Genomic DNA, 21,763 nt, shown 5'->3' with positions numbered 1-21,763 from the left:
CAGCCAACTTTTAGGATTCAGACAAACCAAAACTGTACTTCAAAGATTCAGTTCAGGTTGGTTGTAAAATCATAGGGGTTTCTTCTTTTTCTATTCCCAGGAATGGATGTTGTAAATTTCCATTTCAGAATCTTTAGGATTCCGTTTTCTACTTCTTCTATGTAACTGAAAGGACTAGAAACTTATCTAGAAAAATTATGTGTTTGCTTTTTAAATGAGAGAGCTGAGATTCCTTTTTTCTGCTTAATGTGTACATCATCTAAATAATATTCAGCTTGCATGAATTTTCAGAAGAAGCAGTGAAACCATCAGCTAATGGAGGGTAAAACATGGTCAACTGCACAGAAGTCACCATCTGCTACTTCCGTGGCAAAAGGATTTCCTAGATATCCCACTGGAAAGCAAACACAATATTTAGAGAAAATAAAACAACTATTTTGGCTATATAGTTGCCACTTATAACTGTGCAACTAGTCTAATGGTATAGACTATGATGTATAATGGTAACGTAAAAGTCTGGTTCCTTGTGCCTGTTGAAGCACCTTGTTTGTATTTTCTTTTCCCACCCTATTGACTTTTACATGATTTAAGCGAGGCCATACAAGTGAGAGATTTGAGTACCTCAGTGTCCTCTCTCTGACAGTGATGAGCAGCAGAGGTTTAGGGAGGAACATGAACAGCAGAGACAATGTGGAACAATTTAGCTGCCAAGAAATAGTAGTTCAGGGACTTCTTGAGGCATTGTTATGGCTGGATTGCCTCTGGTAGCGCTGTCCTCCCATTTTAAAAATAATTTTCTTAATCCAGTTAGTGTTCTGGCATCCATAGGCTACTATCGCAACACATGAATTATGTCCATTGTGGAAAAAAAAAGTGTTTCCTTTTTGTTTGTTTTAAAATCTGTAATCTGACAGTTTTATGCCGAACATGCAGTTTTTAGAGACACAGCTATTGTTTCCTGTTTATCTTTTTGTTTTCATACATGACTGTATGAACTGACATCTTCTTTGCCAGCTATCCCTGTTTCTTTTCAACATTTCAAAGCATTATTTCTATACTTTTGACCACCATTGACCCCTAAACTGATATTTCAGAAAACTGTCCACTATGCCTCTGTTTTTTGAGTAGATAATAGCTAATTTATGGTCTTTTACAAGTTAAGTCTGGTTAGGTTTATTTTTGCCCTTTCCTTTTTTTTTTAACATTTAATATTATCTGCCAGCTTATTATCCAATTGTTATGGTAAGATCTATATTGTATTTCTTAGCAGTTTTTATTGTATTCTAAATAACTCTGAAAACTGTCATGCCAGTATTTGAGTCTGTTTAGAAGTCATCTATAACTGTTCTGAATATTATTAGCATACCTCTTTTGTGCCCACGAAGGAGCAATAGGAAAGTTGGAACTCAGGTATCTATTTTTGCAATTCTACAGCCATTATTACCGATCCAAACTTCCCGAGTTCACATGGTGGACTAGTTTGTCATGAGTTATCTAATATACATTTTGCTCAAAGAAAAGCAATCTTTCTCTGTTTCCGCTTTCTTGAATGCTTGCCTTTTCTGCTGCCTTTAAAGACCTTTTTTCTTGAGTTACTGAGTCTGTCCGGTAACCTTCCCCCCACCCTACAACCACTGGCTCTAAGGACTGTATAAACCCCAGGGTTTTCTTAATGTGCAATGTGATGGAAGGAGACAAGAAGGTAAAGAAGCACAGTTTGCCTTTTCTAAGTGCTTCCTTCTTCCTTCAAACATGGTCCCCAGATACCCAATCCCTGGTGGTATAAGTGCTTCTTTGAGGTCCATTACGTTTAGTACCCCATGTACTCAACAGCCTTTGTCTACTTTAATAGTCTAATTCAGCTTCTACTGAGACCAATAGAAAGTGTCCCACTGATTTCACTAGGAGATGGATGAGACCCTGTTAATTCTCTCAGAGCCTATTACCTTTCTCCAACTTTATTCTCTACTTTGGCGATTTCAAATATCCAAAAGGAATTCCAGCTTAACTTGTGTAGTTGCTATATCGTGGATTTGCACAGCTTTTAAAATCAATAAAAATGTGTAGGGGGGGTGAAATAAGATATGTAGTATGAATCTTCAAAACTATGGCATGTAAACTTGCCAAATTCCATCTCCTAAATCCATTTTCAATTCCTAGTAAAATAACAAGAAAATTTAAAGGAAGAGATTTGTAAATCTGTTCAGGCCCTAAAACCAATCTTAATTTTGAAAGAAAGAAGAAAGAATATTGCTTAACAAACTATTCAAAAAAATTGTGTAAGAGGACAGGATGCATAGTTTCCTGTGCTCTGCAGAAGAGTTCAATGTAAGCTCTTAAATTGTCTTACTTCAATTCAAATTGTCTGGGCATAAGCATAATTGCATGTATTGAAAGGAGATAGAATAACCCCATACAGTAGGTTAGGGTAAATGGTAATGTTCAGGATGGGAGACAAGTGACTAACACATGGATTTCTGTCATCTGATCACATGCTACATTTTTATTAAAGTATCTAGAGATTAGTATTACATTCATTAAATACTTTGATGATGCTAAATGAGAGTTGTTGCTAACACTGGAGTTGAAAATAAAGGGTAAAAAGGGATAAGCCCTAGAAAAATACCATCTATAATGAAATGAATGTAATGAAATATGGCTTTAAAAATGCAAGTGACTGTCTCTGTGCAGGAAGATAATGAAATGTCTGCCTAACTTTTAATATGTGACTCATCAATTAGCCTGCTCAGAATGCAGTTTAGATGACATGTTGTCTTTGACAGCTTAAGAATTTTTTTGTCCATTCTCATCTGTCCCATATCCTGGCTCCCACTTTTACATTACTTGACTTCTATTTATTTTAGTGAAATTACACTATAAAAGAAACAGAATTGGTTTTATATTGCTCTTCCTCATACATCTTAACTGTATCTTAATGACTAAAAATCTATGCCCTAAATTTTGGTTTTCTCATTGCTTAGGGATAATTTGTAAGTTATGCTTCTGTACAGCCTATATAGAGTTTTTTTAACCTTAAAAAAAAAAAAAGTTTGGATTAGAGATACTGCCTGATTACAAACTGAATTTTTACTAGTTGTTCAGAGTTCTATTTTTACACTCAATGCCCTTAAACACCTATACCAACTGTCTTTGAAGCCTATGTAATTAGCTCCCATAGGCAGCTTCAGCTTTTGTTTGAAGCTTCATTTAGGAGAAAATCCCTTGTGTACCATTGTATTTTTATTTACTTCATTTGCCAAGCTGAATTACAAACTGCTACGCATATATAATGCTTACACAGCTAAAGCAGGTATCTCTTACCTTCTCCTGTTACTTGTCTTTTTTTTCCTTTGACTAATGACAGACTCCTAATACTTATACCTCTTAAGTAAATGTGGCAAAATGGTCATTCCTTGTTGAACTATTATTTCTGGGAAGTAAATTTTTAAATGAAAGCATGCTTTAAATTAATTAGCTTATAATGCTTTCTGCTTGGTACAGTATTCATGTAGCCTCTGGCTTGAATGTGGATATTCCTACACATGAAAACACTGCTTAAAAAGGAAAATATATCTTTTGTCTCTCGGTTTTTGGTTGCAGAGTGATTTTTTCACTTGACAAGTCCCAATATGAAGGACAAAAGACATTAAGTGTAATTTGTGAAAATATTTTACTTTGCTCACATTATTTTTGAATAGCTGTATAGTTGAATTGGCTTTTTATCTGAGGCACAAGTATGTTAAACTACAATATCCTACAATAGCATAGACTGTAGTAAAGCATAATATAGCACATGGTATAATATTCCATTACCAAAAAGGTAGGGCTTTTTTCCCTCAACAGTAGAAGAGGAATTTGATTTTACTGTTTTGTTTGGATTTTCCCCCCTCTAAATTACTTTACAGTGAATTAACACTCTTAGTAACTTGCAAGAACAAAATGTAGATGCTAAGATTTTAGCTGAAGCTGATGTTATTTTGAGATGAATGGCTGACTAATGTTGCAAGTGAGCTATGAAGGCACAGCTGAGAATGTTAAGAATGATCAGAATGCAAAATATGGCAGATTTTGTTGTACTGTAAATACAAATTCTTCCTAATTTGGAGTGACTGGATTATTGGAACAGTTGATTGGGATATACTGTATATAAATTGGACTGTACTTTCTTTACTGAAACATCTTTTTCTCTCTGAATGAAGTTGAATTCCACTACTGGAATATTCATGTAACATATTTGAAGTTCAACATTGAATAATGCACCCATTCCCAGTAAATGACTTATGGACCACTGTACCTGCTGCAAGTGTTACTAGAAATTGAGTCTTCATTTGTCTTTAAAGAAAAATTTGTTCTTAAAATATTTCTTATTTTTTTTTAGTGTTCTTATAAAAGCCTTTACATTCCAACAGTTTTATTTAATTTTGACATAAGGGTTTGGTTTTTTTTTAAATGGGCTTTAGATATATATCATTCTGGCTTCCATGGCTTTTTATGACAAAGGTTAAAACTTCTATTTCTCTATTCTTATTTTAACATTAAAAGTGGACTATTATGGCATTTTAGTTTTCATCGTGGCTTTACATTCCCATAAAAATGTGAATTGCCTTCGAAGCATAATATTGTGAAAGTCCACAGGCGAATAATATTGGGCTATATAGTGACTGAGGATGAAGAAAGGAAGGTTTACCTAAGATGTTTCCCAGTTTCTGAGTATTTGCTCTTCTGATCCTTCCTTACCTGGTGGGTGTAAGAGTAGCTGCTTACATAACTTCCCATTTTCTCCTTCAAAAGCCAAATAAATATTGAAATTTGGGTTCTGAGGCCTATATAAGAATGCAGATATCAAGCTTCAATAAGTCCTTTTGGAACTAGTGTGGTACTGTAATTTCCTAGCATGAGAGTATGTGTTAAAATTGGGGAGGAATGTGCTGCAGTCTGACTGAAGGGTAAAAAGTAAGTGGAAGCTTAGAAATTTAAAACCTTTGTTCTAAGTTATTTGGCTTGGTGTACAGTAGATGATAACATGATATTTCTTCTTAGCAGCATCACACATAGGAAGTGTGCAAAATATTTTCATTTGTTTTCGTTAGCAAGCTTGCTAAGGAAATGACTAAACTTGAATAAAGAGAAAAAAGGTGACTGAAGATGCTTATTTAGCAGGAGATATAACAAATCAGATAAGGAGCAATAGCTAATCTTTGATACAGCTGTGAATGTTATCAGATGTAATCTCAGTAAATAAAAATTTCAGGTGGTAATAAAAAATTATTCCTTAATGACCATGGCTTCTAAGCGTCTGCTTAAGCATTGCTTCTTTAGGGGATGTGATTTTCTTGGCTCACCAGCTGAGAACCTCTTAGAAAGTGCAGAAGTTCAGATGTTGTAATAAAGCAACACAGATTCTATTGAAATAGAATTAACTCACACAAGAACCCCTTCTTCTCTCCTGCAGTGTTTAACCATATGTCTTTAACACAGCCCTGCATTTTGACCTTGCGAACATGAGCCAGTCATTCTGTCAGCTCACATTAATGCTTAAACTAGGTAAATTTCTTAATGAAGGCATTCAAGTTCTGGAACAGACCCTGTTAGGGAATGGAGCTTTCAAGACTGACTGCAAAAGATACCTACTCAAATCAGTTGGTAATGAGTAGTGCTTGAATGTCTGTCAGAAAAAATAATTTGTTTGTATTTCACTAGCAGTTACTTAGTGAAGAAAATTGTTATACTCGATAACATGTAATAGAGCTTTTGTATATTGGCTGGAAGTGTTCTGTTGGAGTGCCTATTGTATTTGGGATAATAAAATAGTACTTCAGCATACTATTTAAAAACACATATTGGGAGGAAAATCTCACATTTTCTAAAACCAGACTTTTAAAGTTTATTCCTGTTTTGCTTTGGTGGATCAGTTTAATAGAACAGACAGCAAAAGTGTCTTCTATGATTAACAAAAATTTAGACTTTCCCATAAAACTTTGATGAAATGGGCTTCGCTTATTTTTGTCTAAACTGGTATGACTAAATTGTCACAGTAGTTGTTTCATGAGGCACAGATATACCTTACAAATAAGGATTTTTCTCAGTGTTCACGGCAATATGCCCTCACAGCCCAGAAAGCCAACCGTATCCTGGGCTGCATCAAAAGAAATGTAGGCAAGGGAGGTGATTCTCCCCCTCTACGCCACTCTCATGAGACCCCACCTGGAGTACTGTGCCAGCTCTGGGGTCCCCAGCATAAGGAAAACATGCACATGCTCAAGCAGGTCCAGAGAAGGGCCAGGAAGATGATCAGGGGGCTGGAGCACCTCCCCTGTGAGGACCAGCTGAGAGAGCTGGGGTTGTTCAGCCTGGAGAAGGGAAGGGTCCAGGGAGACCTTATTGCGGCCTTCCAGTCCTCAAAGGGGGCCTACAGGAAAGAGGGGGAGGGACTCTGTATCAGGGAGTGTAGTGATAAGATGAGGGGTAACAGTTTTAAAGTGAAAGAGGGTCTATTTAGATTAGATATTAGGAAGAAATTGTTTATGGTGAGGGTGGTGACGCACTGGACCAGGCTGCCCGGAGAAGCGGTGGATGCCCCCTCCCTTGGACATGTTGGAGGCCAGGTTGGATGGGGTTTTGATCAACCTGATCTAGTGGAAGGTGTCCCTGCCTGAGGCGGGGGGTGGGGATTTAGAACTGGATGATCTTTAAGGTCCCTTCCAACCCAAACCATTCTATGATTCTATGATTTACTTGTCATTTAATGCTCTGTTACATATCCAGAATACTAATTTTGACTAAATTAAATGGAATCATTCTCATATTTGTAGGCAGTGTTGAGGTGTTTGTAATTCAAGGTTAGAAACTGAAAAATTGAGCAAATACTGCAAAATAATTTTATTAAGTATCAACTCAAAAATCAGAACCCTCCAGGAGCACTTAATAATCAGTTTCTTTTCAGTTTATGAAATATCTTTAGGTGTAGGGCCATTTCCCAGTAAAATTTTATGAAAGTTTGATAAAAAAAAAACAAACCCAGAATATTTGCCTGTTCAGAAGTCATGTGGTTTTGTTAATACGAACTAAAAAGATATATTTTAAGTTTAAAAACATTTACTCAAGATACATCTATTCTATAACAACTTTTTTATTAGTCCTTCAGTGTTGCCTGACATTTAAATTATTCTATGAAGCCACTTATTAAAATAAAGTCAAAGCTGTATGAGTGCTTTTGAAAATATTATTTGAAACTGTTTTGGAGAATAATCCAAAGCCAGCTGAGGCATTATCAAGGAAAAAGGCATTGCTTTCAGACCTTGCTTTAAACCTGGCAAGGCCTGAGTCAATCCTCTTTTTGTCTGAAAGTTCACATTGGACATTTGGAGGGCAATGTCGTCATCCTGGCTGTCAGTTATTGAGAGAAAAGAACATTCATGCCAGATGGTCTCATCCTTTTTATCAGATATGTAGCAGTGAGAGACAGCATGTGAGTTAGGCAGCAAGAGGAGAAATGAGATGGAGGAAAGAAACATAGATGTCAAACAGATACTTTAAGTCTTCTTTCTTGCAGAATAATGGAATAGATATCAATGTGGGGTAGGGATCCTTTGTGACTGAGGAAGCAATGTACATGTTAATTCTAGGCTTCACAGTTTACAAAAATGCAACACTAGGATAATAGTGATGCAAAAATACACTATATTTTCTCAACTCTAGTTCTTGTTCTTGTTCTCCAAGATATTTTTTGTTTTTCTGAGACTTCAATTTATCTGGAAAGCTTTAAGAGAAATGTTAAAGTTACATGTAAAGATGAACCACGTAGCATTTTTATACTGTCATTATGCTCAGACTAGTTTTTATTTGTTAGCCTGAAGACTGTTGATGTTTTGAAATGTCAAATTTCCTGAGTTATTACATATCCAATAGTGAAAGTGTAATTCAGAAAATGAAATAAACTGATTTTGAAAGGTTTTATGATTATTTTTTTTAAATAATCCTATATCCTGATTCTTTGCTCTGATGTTGCACCAAGTCTTTCAGCTATCAGAACTAGTGCCCCAACCTTTTAGTGGAACTTTGTTAAAATAAGAAAATCTGCAAGACTGTTTAGCATGCCACATTTTCCTCATCATGTAAGATGGGAATTGATTATTCAGTTCCTCCACAGTACTGCAAGGATGCAAATCATGTCCTGGGCTGCATCAAAAGTAGCATGGCCAGCAGGTCGAGGGAGGTGATTCTGCCGCTCTACTCCACTTTGGTAAGACCCCACCTGGAGTGCTGCGTCCAGCTCTAGGGTCCCCAGTACAAGAAAGACATGGATCTGCTGGAGCGGGTCCAGAGGAGGGTCACAAAAATGATCAGAGGGATGGAACACCTCTCTTATGAAGAACTTAATGCAGCCTTTCAGTATTTACAAGGGGCTTATAAAAAAGATGTGGACAAACTTTTTAGCAAGGCCTGTTGTGACAGGACAAGGGGCAATGGTTTTAAAGAAAAAGAGGTAGATTTAGACTAGGTATAAGGAAGAAATTTTTTACAACAAGGGTGGTGAAACACAGGAAGAGGTTGCCCACAGAGATGGTAGATGCCCCATCCCTGGAAACACTCTAGGTCAGGTTGGACGGGGCTCTGAGCAACCTGATCTAGTTGAAGATGTCCCTGCTCATTGCAGAGGGGTTGGACTAGCTGATCTTTAAAGGTCCCTACTGACCCAAACCATCCTATTGTTCCACGCAATGCTGTCCATCCTGGTAGTAAATAAGCAGCCTGTGGATTTCTTACTCAGTGAAAACACCATCAAGAGGAGACCAAGATGCAGAGGGATCCTATTAATCATATTACTTTGATTTTGTTTCAATGTATTTAAACTTGTCTTGTTATGACAAGTTATATGAACATTGGTAGAGTATGAGCAATAGACAGACTCTTAAACATTGTCCAGATGGGGTAAGATGATATCTAGTATTACTTGTTTAGTTTCAGGTCAATATGCTGCTGGTCTCAATTCTTGATGCAGCAGCTGCATACATGTACCTCGCCTACACCATAATGGTCCTAATGGTAGTGACAGGTTTTTTTCTCATATTCAAATTGTAATAAAACTTGGTTTTCTGTCACGTACTTCACAGCTTAGAGCAGTGCTTTCCTATTTTCCTACTCATATTTCCTATTCCTCTACAAGATTGGTCTGCCTTTGTGGTTTTTGGTTGTGACAGTGCTTTTGGTACTCTTGGTATTGGATTAATTTTATCTGGCTTTAAAAGTCTACAGAGTAGAAGTCTGTATCTTAGTTGTCTAGTCTTCCTTTACAGTAAATGAAGAGAAATATCACTTCTAGGGAACAATTAATCTCTTCCCATGATAGACATGTAAAATTTCTTAGACTCTACAAGTGCAATTTCTTTCTAGTGATTCTAAGGGAGTGACTGGTGACTTAGGGAGCTTGCTCTAGAATGCCTAAACTGCTGTTTTCTCAAATTAGGTGAGATCACCCAGTCACTTGGGTCTGATGTTTGTTGTTCCATTTGTTTTAAAGAAAACTTAAAATAAAAAAAAAATATTTTGTTTTAAATAGAAGTGTAAATATGGCAGATGTTCCATTGAAAACCATGCTGATAATGTCTTTAGGCTGCTTTTTTCCAGATTTACAATTGATTCTTACTGACGACAATGATGATTGCTAGTTTGAACATATTAACATTAATGTTCAGTATTAGAAAGGCAAAAGTTTCAATTTTATTTAGTATTTTTGGAAAATTCCATATATAAATGAATGATTCTGATTTTTCACAAAGCATTGTCCATGAGGTACTTAATGCCTTCTTTTGCCTCAGTCTTTAATAGTAAGACCAGTTGTTTACCAGGTACCCAGCCCCCTGAGCCTGAAGACACAGACAGGGAGCAGAATAAAGCCCCCATAATCCAAGGGGAAATGGTTAGCAGCCTGCTGCACCACTTAGACACACACAAGTCTTAACGGCTGGGTGGGATCCACCTAAGGTTACTGATGGAGCTGGCAGGACTGCTCAACAAGCCACTTTCTGTCATTTATCAACAGTCATAGCTAACTGGGGAGGTCTCTGTTGACTGAAAGTTAGCAAATGTGAGGCTGTGCTGGTTTTGGCTGAGAAGGGGTTAATTTACTGTAGTGCCTGTGGTGGTCGGGGACCTTTCCAGCTTCCCGTGCTCTGCCATGTGGGCAGGAGGTCGGGAGGGGCGGGGCCGCAGCCGAGGCAGCTGACCCCGACTGGCCAATGGGGTGTTCATTCTGTACCATGTGACGCCATGACCAGTATATTAACAGGGGGAGTTGGCGCGTGGGCAGCAGTTGTGGCTCGGGGACTGGTGGTGGCAGGTGGTGAGCGGCTGTGTTGTGTGCTGTTTGTTTTGGTGGTTCATTCCCATTCCTGCCCTCCCCCTCCCCGCCCTGGGTTTTCGCGCCTCTCATTGCTTTCCCTTCCATTGCATTTTTGTAGTTGTTGTTTTATTTTAATTATTAAACTGTTCTTATCTCAACCTATAAGCGTTACCCTTCTGATTCTCTTCCCTGTCCCACCGGTGGGGGAGTGAGCGAGCGGCTCTGTGGGGCTGAGTTGCCAGCTAAACCACAACAGATGCCCATCTACAAGAAGGACCAGAAGGAGGATCCAGGGAACTACAGGCCTGTCAGTGTGACCCCAGTGCTGGGAAATGTTATGGAGCAGGTCATCTTGAGTGCCATCACACAGCAAGTAGTGGACTACCGGGTGGTCAGGCCCAGTCAGCATGGGCGTAAGAAAGGCAGGTCCTGCTCAACTAACCTGGTCTCCTATGACAAGATGACTTGCTTAGTGGTTGAGGGAAAGGCTGTAGGTGTTGTCTACTTGGACTTTAGTAAAGCCTTTGACACCGTTTCCCACAGCATTCTCCTGGATGAACTGGCTGCTTGTAGCTTGGACACATGTACTCTTTGCTGGGTGAAGAACTGGCTGGATGGCTGAGCCCAGAGAGTTGTGGTGAATAGATCTAAATCCAGTCAGTGGCTGGTCACACATGGTGTTCCCCAGGGCTCAGTGTTGGGGCTGGTCCTGTTTAATATCTTTATCAATGATCTGGATGAGGGGATCGAGTGCACCCTCAGTAAGTTTGCAGATGACACCAAGTTGGGCAGGACTGTTGATCTGCTTGAGGATAGAAAGGCTCTACAGAAGGATTTGGACAGGCTGGATCAGTTGTATGAGATTCAACAAGGCTCATTGCTGGGTCCTGCACTTGGGCCAGAACAACCCCATACAATGCTACAGGCTGGAGAGCTGCCTGGCAGTATTCATCAGCAGCGAGCTGAACACGAGCCAGAAGTGTGCCCAGGTGGCCAAGAAGGCCAACAGCATCCTGGCTTGTGTCAGGAATAGTGTGGCCAGCAGGAGCAGGACAGTGATCCCTGTACTCAGCACTGGTGAGGCCGCACCTTGAATACCGTGTTCAGTTTTGGGCTCCTCACTACAAGAAGGACATTGAGTTGCTGGAGAATGTCCAGAGAAGGGCAACGAAGCTGGTGAAGGGTCTGGAGAACAAATCTTATGAGGAGCAGCTGAGAGAGCTGGGGTTTAGCCTGGAGAAAGGAGGCTCATCACTCTCTACTACTACCTGAAAGGAGGTTGTAGTGAGGTGGGTGTCGGTCTCTTTTCCCAGGTAGCAAGTGATAAGATGAGAGGAAATGGCCTCAAGTTTCACCACGGGAGGCTTAGATTGGATATTAAGAAAAAAATTCTTCACCAAATCGTCCAGCATTGGAAGAGGCTGCCCAGGGAAGTGGTTGAATCACTGTCTGTGGAGGTATTGAAAAGATGTGTAGATGTGGCGCTTAGGGACATGGTTTATTGGTGGCCTTGGCAGTGTTAGGTTTATGGTTGGACTCAATGATCTTAAGGGTCTTTTCCAACATAAATGATTCTGTGTTTATATGAAAGAGATGTAGATGCCAATTCTTAGCCATGAGGACTGTGATAGTTTATTCACACTTTACACAATGTGATACCATGTAACAGATTCGTAAAAGCTATCTTTAGCTTTAGCTCATCTGCCTTGGTTCCCTTCATCGTCGATGGAGAGAGAGAGGTTCTCTAGGGGATGATTCAGAGAACCTAAACTTAGTTTTCTGCTCTGAATTGCCCGTTAGAGTCGTCTGCCTCTCTCCTATGACTGTAGAGGGAGCCTGGGGAGAGCAGGTTCTCTGAGCTAACTTAGTGTTTGAATATGCCCATGTAAGTACAGAGACAAAATCTAATGCTCTGTGAGTACTTGTAAGTCAGTGTGCAACCATTAAAGCATATGTTGAAAATTGAAGTTCTTGTTCTGTACTGTATAGAGATAGTTAACCTCAATCTATTTTTTGTTGCATCTTTAAGAGCAGTTTCACAATGTAGCATGTCAGATTGAGTAAAATCTGTTAGTTCTAGAGTAAAGTATGCTATATTTGATTTTTGTTTTATGGTATGGAATGATACGGTTCCTCGTACATGTGTTATTTAGTTTTCTAGTTCTGATTATTTTCTAGATATGCTGAGTTTCAGATAGGAGATTTCACACATGCATACACACTTATTACATTACAGATCAGATTTTATTGCTACTGAACAGAGCAAAAATGCATGTACTCATGATTTTTATCTTGATATGAATCTTTTCTTTATGTATTCTTGATAATGTTAGGCATAGTATTTATTCACTTTTAGTTAGGTAAATGTGATTTACTAAAATACAATTATATAGGTACCGCATCTATGTATTAAAGTTAAACAAAAATGTAATCCCTGTGTATGCATTCTTAACATATTTTGAATTAGGCATTTAAATTTTCCAATGTCACTTAGCAGTAAAGTATAAATTATTTTAAACAGATAGGGATAACTGGATTAAGGCAATATAAGGCACAAGGAGCAAAATGGTATAGAAAACAATTATTTTCTTTGTTAGAAAGACTGAAATTTAAGGTCCCTTTGATAGAATTAGTTTTATGGTCAAGTCTAGTGAATTTGAGAAGAAAATAGGTTTTATTTGTGATTATGCTTTTCATCACATTTATTAAACCCTGAATTAAAGGATGTTCTATGATGTTTCCTCGTAATTAATTTTAAACAAGCTTGTAGAAGCAGAATTAACATTTTTCCCCTTTCTTCTTTATTTTTTCTTTCTGGGAAGGCACTCTGCCCAGAAAAAAATACCGTGAAATGTTGGGTGTTTTGATATTTTGGGGCAGGGGGGATTGTTTTTTAATATTTCAGTTAATTATTTTAAATGAAGAGTAACATGCTGGAAATTGATTCCTCACTTTCAGGACTGGATTGTAGGTTTTCTTAAAAAGCTGCTCTCTGGGGGTTAATATGAACATTTATGGGATACTCTTACTTCATAAAGGCTTATAGGTATGCTGCTCATTTTGGCAGAACTGTATGAGTCATTTTCAGATAGACTTGGAGCATCTATATTCTGCATATCAGGTTACTGTTTGTGAGTCAGCAAAAATGAGTTGCTGATGACCAGTCGTTTGAAAAGGAAAGGGGATGTCAATACCTGTGGTTCCCTGAGGTCTCCTGTGCATATGGAGGCATGGTACTTCCTCTGTCCTCACCACTGAGGAATGTCCCACCTAGATTCTGCAGTAGCAAGGGAGCTGCAGGTCCTCACATAGCCTTTTTCATGCCTTGTAGGGAGTAGGGTGGGAGCAGTCAGGTGCAGTCCCAACAGATAATGATGGCCTTAAGATTAGATATTGAGTGCCTGAGGTGTCTGTGAATCAGAGATACGTCTCAAAGAACTCCAATTACTTTAAGGTAAGTAATTATTCTCTCCTCTTTTTCCTTCTCATGATTATTCTTACAAACAGGCAAACTAGTTAAGTCTCCGTATATGAGAGAGTAAAAGGGATTATGTGCAAAAGTGATGACTGCAAATCTAGCTGTAAAAACAAATTTTGAATGTTTTTTTGTTGCCCTTTACTCTTAAAAATAAACTGCCAAAAAGTCTGTCTTCCTCTTCCTTCAAAATTTTTATGTATCTCCCTGAACTGCAGTGGCTAAACAATAAATAGATAAATGAAATATTTGTTATTACAGACACGGGTGGAAGAACTAATATATTCTTCTATATGAGTGGAATGTTCTCTATATGAATGGAAGAACTCATATTTTGACACATCCAGAGCTATTGCATAATATCTGGTGATTTGTAGAAGTGTAAAGATAATAGTTTTCAAAAGAACTCGGTCTCCTTTTGCGGTTTTAAAATCTGTGGTCATCAGAAATATAATTGGAATATAATGCTCCTGAATAACTGATCCAGTACCTTAATTACTGTAGATATTTCGTCTCTTTTGGTGTCTGCACCTTGGAATATAACTAAAAAGCAGACTGACTGCTTATGTATTACTACATATTTTCCTCTGATGATTTTATTTTCACTGGCTTTTTCTGAGAATTCTGCTGAAAACCTGTGTGTTTGTACAAGGCACTGAATTCTCTGAAAAATCCAGCTTGATTAGATTCTTCTGTTGTTTCTTGGTCAGTTAATTACATTTCTTAAGCACAGTCACAAATACAGACTGAGGCATATCGCTTTTATGGTTTATTCAGTAGACTGCATTGCATATTTTGAATTGGTTAGCTGTGTCCTATTATTAAAAGAGTCTGTAAAGGAGCATGTCTTTGTGATACTAAGTGTGTAGTTACATTTTGTATATTCAGTGACCCAGTATTTTGTAGCATTTTCATATGAGCCATGAGAGAAAATGAACAAAGGCTAAATGCATGAGTCATTATTTGCTGAAAGGATCTTGTATTTGTATTTTTATTGTGTCCCTCAGAGTGAACACGTATGTTTTTTGTTTTGCAGGGATTGAAGTTTTTTTCTAGTGAATACCAAAGTAGATGTGCAGTTGTCTCCTTTTGCTGTTCTTTCAACCGGAAAGTACAATGCAGCCCCAGCATGTACTCTCTAGTTCTGATAATGGCATGAAAAGTATGGAGCTTTAGAGAACATCAACTAAATATTACAGTTATTTTTAAAAACTGTCCTTTTCACTGCAAAAAAATCCCCCTTTAACTTTTCAAAAAATATACGCATTAGTAGAATATGAAACCACTTTGACATTAGAACAGCTACTATATATTATTATTTCATTATATAATTGATTTTGCTGAAAGATAGGTAACCTGAGTTAAATAGTCTATGCCAGAAATCTGTACATTTTAATAAAATAATTATAATAATTATTTTTAAAATAATGTTTCTGAATACTAGAAAAATATCATTTATTTGCATTTTGGTATATCTTCTATTTTCAGCTGATAACAAAAGTTTGTCCACCCTCATTGGCATGGAAGTAAGGGATGGTATGGATTTAAAAATCCATGATGTGTAGAGACGTCAAATTAATGAATTCACTGAAGGATGATTTTCAAGGGAGAAAACATAAGTAAAAATTTCCACGGCTTTCTAAGCCTGAGGATCATACTTCAGGGGTATACTGAATCTTGATAACTGCGAGATTTCCATATAAATGTCTTTGGAAATGTGAACAAATGTAGATGCAATATTCCACAGGAGATAAGGAAGCATCTTTTCTTCTCTCCCTCTTGGGTTTTTGATCCAGCAGTCATGTTATGCCCTGCATAATGCCCCCATCTGATCTTGAAAAGAAAAGCAGTTGCACTTTTTAACAACCAGAGCATAACTTGTTTAAGCTTACCTTCAGTTTTTACAAGTACTTGTAAATTGTTTCCTATTTTAGAAGTAATATAATCCTGGATTTAGGAAAAGATATTTGAATTCTAGAGACATTTACTTGCCATGTTTGCTTTTATGTTCATTATTGAAAATGTAACAGAAATATCTGTTTTAATGAGTAGAATGTGGTAAAATAACAATATTTTGATTTATATAAAGGTATAAATCTTGACTTATATAGAGTGGGCCAGAGAGTTAATAAACATGTACTTCATTGAAGGTTTTGATGTTAGCTGTTTAAACACTTGAAATTGGCTTACAGTGAAACTGTCTCACGGCGTTGTCAACACTCTACTTGTTAAAACATTTGAAACTTTATTAAACTTACGGCATGGTTGCCTGTTGTCTCAGCCAGTTTTCATCTCACCGACAGGTCTCTGGACATATTTTAAAAATTGACAATATCTGTTTGCGCTGCCTGGAATTACAGTTGATGTTATATCTGTTTTGTCTGTTTGGACATCTTTGTCCTTCTGAAAATCAGGCTTCCCAACAATACTTAGCTTTAGTTGCATAAAATAAAGGCTCAAGTTATCCGTAAAAAGATATTTTTTCTGACATTTTGGTTTCCATCAGAAAGTATAGTTTAGTGTGAGATTTAGCAATGAGATATATAATTTTTATGGCCTCCTTTTTTTTGGAGGTGGGTGTGGGGGTGGGTGGGTTAGGCGTCTGGATTTCATTAGAGGATGCCACATTATTGCTAATAGTGAGCTTGGTAGGAGATAGTCACAGATAAAAAATGTCAGATTATGCTTTGTTATAAATGCATTATTTTGCATTTGATGCAATACTTCCAATTTTTTGTCTTCTTTTTATTATAGGAACAGCAAGGAACAAATAAAAAGTCTTAGTAAAGACAACTACATCCAAAAAAATTCCAGTGATACATGGAATAATTATTTCCTGTTTTCAATTCTCCTTTTGAAAAATCCCAGCTTTAAATCTTGAGATTTCTTGAATTCTCTGGATATGACTGAGTAGACTGAGTATGTGGACTTGATTTCATTATTTGCTTTTTCAGCAGGCTTTGAAACTTACTGGCTCCTGATTATTATCCTGACTCGATAACTTTTGTGTTATTAACCACCACTACAAAATGTGTGACAAGAATGTCACCTGTCAAGGAATGGGCAACAAGCTCTTCAAAGATGAGGCAATACGTGTTCTGTAGTCACACTGCAGAAAACTACATAAAATTGCTAGTGATACTAGAATAGTTTTTATTTTTTAGCATACTAAAGTTTTTTTTTTAAATAAACATTTCGTTAAAACAGTAGTCAGAATATAAGAACAATTTTTTTTCTATACTGAATATTTTAAAATAATGTTCAGACTTACTAGTGCTTTTCCATTTACTCTGAAAAAAATTAACCATTCTATAGCCAGGGCTTATTATTTTTAAAAAACATTTTTTAAAAACAATTTTTCACATACAGTTTTGAAGCTCAGCCTACTATTTGTCTGTTTCTTATGGAAAATTTATAAATAGGTTTTAAATCCTCAGCAGCATTTCTACTGAGATTAAAGTAAGAACAAGAAAATAGCTTTTCTGGTGAAGATGACCTGTCTTAAAGTAATGGTTTTGGGAAAAGCCATGAAATATGGCTTCAGTCATTAGGCACTTTTGAGAATCTCAGACTCCTAGCTGCAGTAAATATGGTGATATCAGAACCACTAAATAGGCCTCCTGATGCAATGAAGGGAGCCTCATTTACAGTAGGTACAGGTTATTCTGCAGATGCTTTCTTGGTTCTCTATTTCTTTCCCCCAAGCCTTTTCTTTGAAGTCTGCAGATGTATGCTTCCTTCCTTCTTAGAATCATAGAATAACCTGAGTTGGAAGGGACCCACAAGGGTCATCAAGTCCAACTCCTGTCCCCACACGGGACAACCCCAAATTTACACCATGTCTCTGAGGGCGTTTTCCAAGTGCTTCTTGAATAGCATCAGGCTTGGTCCCATGACTGCCTCCCTGGGGAGCCTGTTCCAGTGCTCCACCACCCTCTGGGACCTTCTTCTGTCTCTCCGTTCCTTATTATGCTGAGGGCATAGAGTAATTATCTGAAGGTGGTCACATTCTGGATGTGCAGTAGCCCATCCATTGCATAACTACTTGTCTGAAATTTTGGGGAAGTTTGAGTCATATATCCCCCTCCTCCTTTCCGTTATCCATCTGAATTCCAAATAAAGATTTAATCTTTGCCATGGACCTATTTCTTTTTTATCCATTTGTTACTAAAGTGACTAATTCAGAAGACTTAAATGTTATTTCTAATCAGAATAACTGTGCATTGCTGTTACACACGTCGTAGCTTCCATACAAAAGAACACAGACAACCAGCGTTCAAACTTCCTTGTGTGGCTGCAACATTAGAGGCTTTACATACCAAACTGTTGCTTGAGTGTTCTCATACATGTGATTTCTCCCTGGACTTGTGTTCAAGGCTACGTATCTTCCACTCTGCAATCTGCAACACAGTATTGCGTAAGAATGATGAAGATACCATACTAAATCATTTCATCTGTAAAAGTAATTGTTAATAATTGTAGAGTAATTGTACCACTATTCCTTAGTGTACTACTTACTGTAAGAAAAATATGCGGGTCACCTCACACCAAGAATTCTGGGAATCTTCTAATTTAAATTGCCTTTTTAAATCTTGCTATTTGCTTTGTATCCATTTGTGATATCCGTGTGTTTCAATTTTGTCTCCTGTGCTGATCTCAGATCAATATTTCAGAAAAGCCTCCTTAACTCCCGTTCATATGAAGTGATACAATTCAGCCCGAAGTCTGCTGTTTTATTGCCTGCTCTCAGAATAGGGTGTCATAAGAGATGACCTGAAAAGATAGTATGATCTCAGGAAAAGGTTCTGAAGATAAATGCTTTAAAAATATGTTTTATTGGAAGGCCTGATGCAAACATATTCTCTAATGGAAAAGATCTGATTTGCAGTTGGACAGAATTACAGCACTGTGCCTGAAAGCTAAATAGCTCTTGTTAAAAGGTGGTATAGGAAAATATAAGTCCTGGATCCCTGGTGTTGATAAGGTGGTGATTTTGCCACGGTCACAAGATACTTTTGATGGCAAAGAACAGGAATATGTGTGGATTCAGGAAAAGCAACTAAAAAAGTGAAATGTGTATCTATATAAGGTGTATTGCTTTTTATTTGCTCTTTTGCCTTCTTGTATTATTGGCCTCAATATGCCAGTCAACTATGGAACATGTAGAGAGCTGGAAAGTTTAAAAATATGCATAAGCAGAAAACAGTTTTTGCAATAAAACTGGTGTGCAGGTTGTGTTACAGGAACAAACCAATGTTTGGTTTTTGGTCACCAGAACAAATGAACCCATGTACTAGAATCACAGAATGGGAGGGGTTAGAAGGGACCTCTGGAGATCATCTCGTCCAACCCCCCTGCTGGAGCAGGCCGACCCAGAGCAGGGGGCACAGGAACACCTCCAGGTGGGTTTGGAATGTCTCCAGGGAAGGAGACTCCACAGCCTCTCTGGGCAGAATATTTGGAGTATTTATGTTTTGCTGTACTACATGAAACACTAGCATAATTATTGTTAGACAGTAGTTAGCTTGACAACTGATGGAATCAGAAAAGGAGGAGATCATACCTGTGTTGAAGCTCTCTTTAATAGTCAGGTAGCTTAAGAAAGAAGTCCAGAGGACTAATTTTCTCCTGATCTTTGGAAGTAATATATATTTTTAAAAAATCTCTTGTTATGCTGGTGCTTGAGCTTGGTCATTGAATCAGGTGATAAAACTGCTTTTCACATGTCCCCATCAAAACCATTTCTGATTCCTCACTTCTAAAGGCTGTCATATGAGCATTTTTATAGGGACACCTAGCACTGATGTACTGGCTCTAACCTTTGTCATGCATTCTTTTTTTTTTTTTTTTTAATGAGGTAATCATCCCAGAGACATTTTCAGGCACCTTCAAGCTTGCCATAAAGAGTCAAACATGGGGATTGAGCTTGTGTATTCCTACTTGTTAAACTCTATCAAAGAGACTTACTGAAAATTAAAGAGTTTGTGAGTATACATGATAAGGCCCTTATGATCTTGAATTTTTAATCTTGGCCATCCACAGATCTTTGGCATGTAAAATTGCATGGGTTTTTTTTTTTTTTAAGGTGAGGAATAAATTATTATTGTCATGGTGCTAGTCTAAGGCTGACTAGGGCAAAGACTCTCCTTTTCTTTGAGTTCATAGACAAGGAGGTATCAAATGCTGTAAGCAAGAAATGCTCTCCTATTCCAGACTAGAAGACTCTTTGTGGTGATATCTATTCTAAGAAGGAAGAATAAAGGGCAAATCTTTTCTAACCATAGGAAGCCAGTAGATAAACTAACAAGACAATATTTTGAAAATTTGTGAGTGGGAATGATAAGAAATATCTTGAAAGCAGGAATGTTTCTGGTCATGTGTGCAGGCAGCTAAATAAATTAGAGTATCACAGTTTGCTCCTGCACGGGTGCTCAGCCCTTACTTATACCCAGCAAGTTCCAGCTCCTGTAAAGTGTACAGGAGCAATGTACAACACTCCCTTCTTGTTTTCCACAAACATTGCTATTACAGAGAATATAAAGTAATGACAGAAACTCAGATTAGAAATATCCTGGATTGCATTTTATTTTGCATCTGTCTTTCCTAACACAGATATTTTTTAATCTATTTGTAAAGCTGTAATGTTGATTTATAGTTTTATCTTTTTGTCAAATTGTTATTGATTCTCTTTTTAAGTACAACTTCATTATATTTATAATTTTTCACATTCTTCAATGCTTCATGAGGTTCTTTGCCCATTGTATCCAGTGCTAAACACTGATTGCAAAAAATACAACTTCCAAATAATGAAAGCATTTTAGTCCACTTTATTGAAATGCATATCTCTGTGTTTGCTTGCAGCTGCCCTGTATTTTTAAGATAATAGTCCTGATCAAGTCCCCAGTCCAGGTTCCTGCAGTATTTACAGGCTCCTGTGTCTCTCTGATTATACATAATTTGCATAAAATGCCAATCATCTCACTGTTTCTTTTGCAATCTTTACTGACTTTATTTTATGTGATGAATAAATCCATTGTCCCTCATACTTTGGAACTGAACCATTAAGTCCAGGTTCCTGTATAAGTGAAAGACTTTTTAAAAATCCAGTATTTTTGAACTAAAAAAGTACTTTTTGTAGGTAGTGAGGCAGCATGGTCCTATCAGTGTTAGGCTGACCTGACCTGATTCTGTAAGTGTTCTCTAAAGGCAACTTGTTGAGAAACAGAGAAAACAGAATTTCTTATTCAGTTGAATTAAGATGAATTACATAATTGCCAGTGTTTGCCAGCCTTGAAAGGCATCAAGTATTTTGCTGGACCAGCCTTTGCCTCTGAGCCTGTATCTTTGATGCTTCTTGACAAAGAGTTTTCAGAATTTCTGGCAAAATGTTGGATCTCTTGGCTATGAACATGCTTTCCATGTTAAGTTTGCTGTCCTGCAGAAATGTGTGTTATTCCTAATTACGTTTGACTTCTTTTTCTCATATTTCTTCCAGTAGTGTAAAAAAATTTCACCCCACATTCTCTTCAGTCAGTGCTTTAAGGAAGAGCTATGGCAAAAGTGTATATAGTATAGGGCAGCTACGGTCCCTGTCAAAGCAGGTGAACCTAGGCTGGCATGTGCCTCTGGAAGTCTCTAGGGGTATTGCACTCAGAGGAACTAGTGTGCTGCTGTTAATGCTGGTGCAGTCTGATTTTGTTGCATGTGGTTAAACTGTCTAGTGGAACAGAGTTGTCACAAGGCACAAGAGCAGTCCTAGTGCAGAATAATCAATCGGCAAGATACATCAGTACTAGAGCATACAACATAGAAAAAATGCTTCGCTGATAGTTTAAATGACTGAGAAAAAGAAAACAAGTTCCTCTGTTTTCCAAAAGAAATTTGTGCTTTACATTTGTATTGTTATAACATGGAATATCCTTTTGAAGTTTATACTTTCAGTTAAA

The 21,763-nt window shown here is 37.5% G+C and overlaps 1 protein-coding gene across 1 annotated transcript in view; it reads left to right on the top strand.

The window, feature by feature from the left end:
- RIMS2 (regulating synaptic membrane exocytosis 2) overlaps positions 1 to 21,763 on the top strand; it is a 339,727-nt gene that overhangs the window by 27,361 nt on the left and 290,603 nt on the right. The gene's annotated exons all lie outside the window — the stretch shown is intronic.

The sequence above is a fragment of the Phalacrocorax carbo genome, chromosome 2 (genome assembly GCF_963921805.1).
Source record: "Phalacrocorax carbo chromosome 2, bPhaCar2.1, whole genome shotgun sequence".
Lineage (NCBI taxonomy): Eukaryota > Metazoa > Chordata > Aves > Suliformes > Phalacrocoracidae > Phalacrocorax > Phalacrocorax carbo.
The sequence above is the reverse complement of the archived record's forward strand: the minus strand, read 5'-3'. Positions and strand labels throughout refer to the sequence as shown.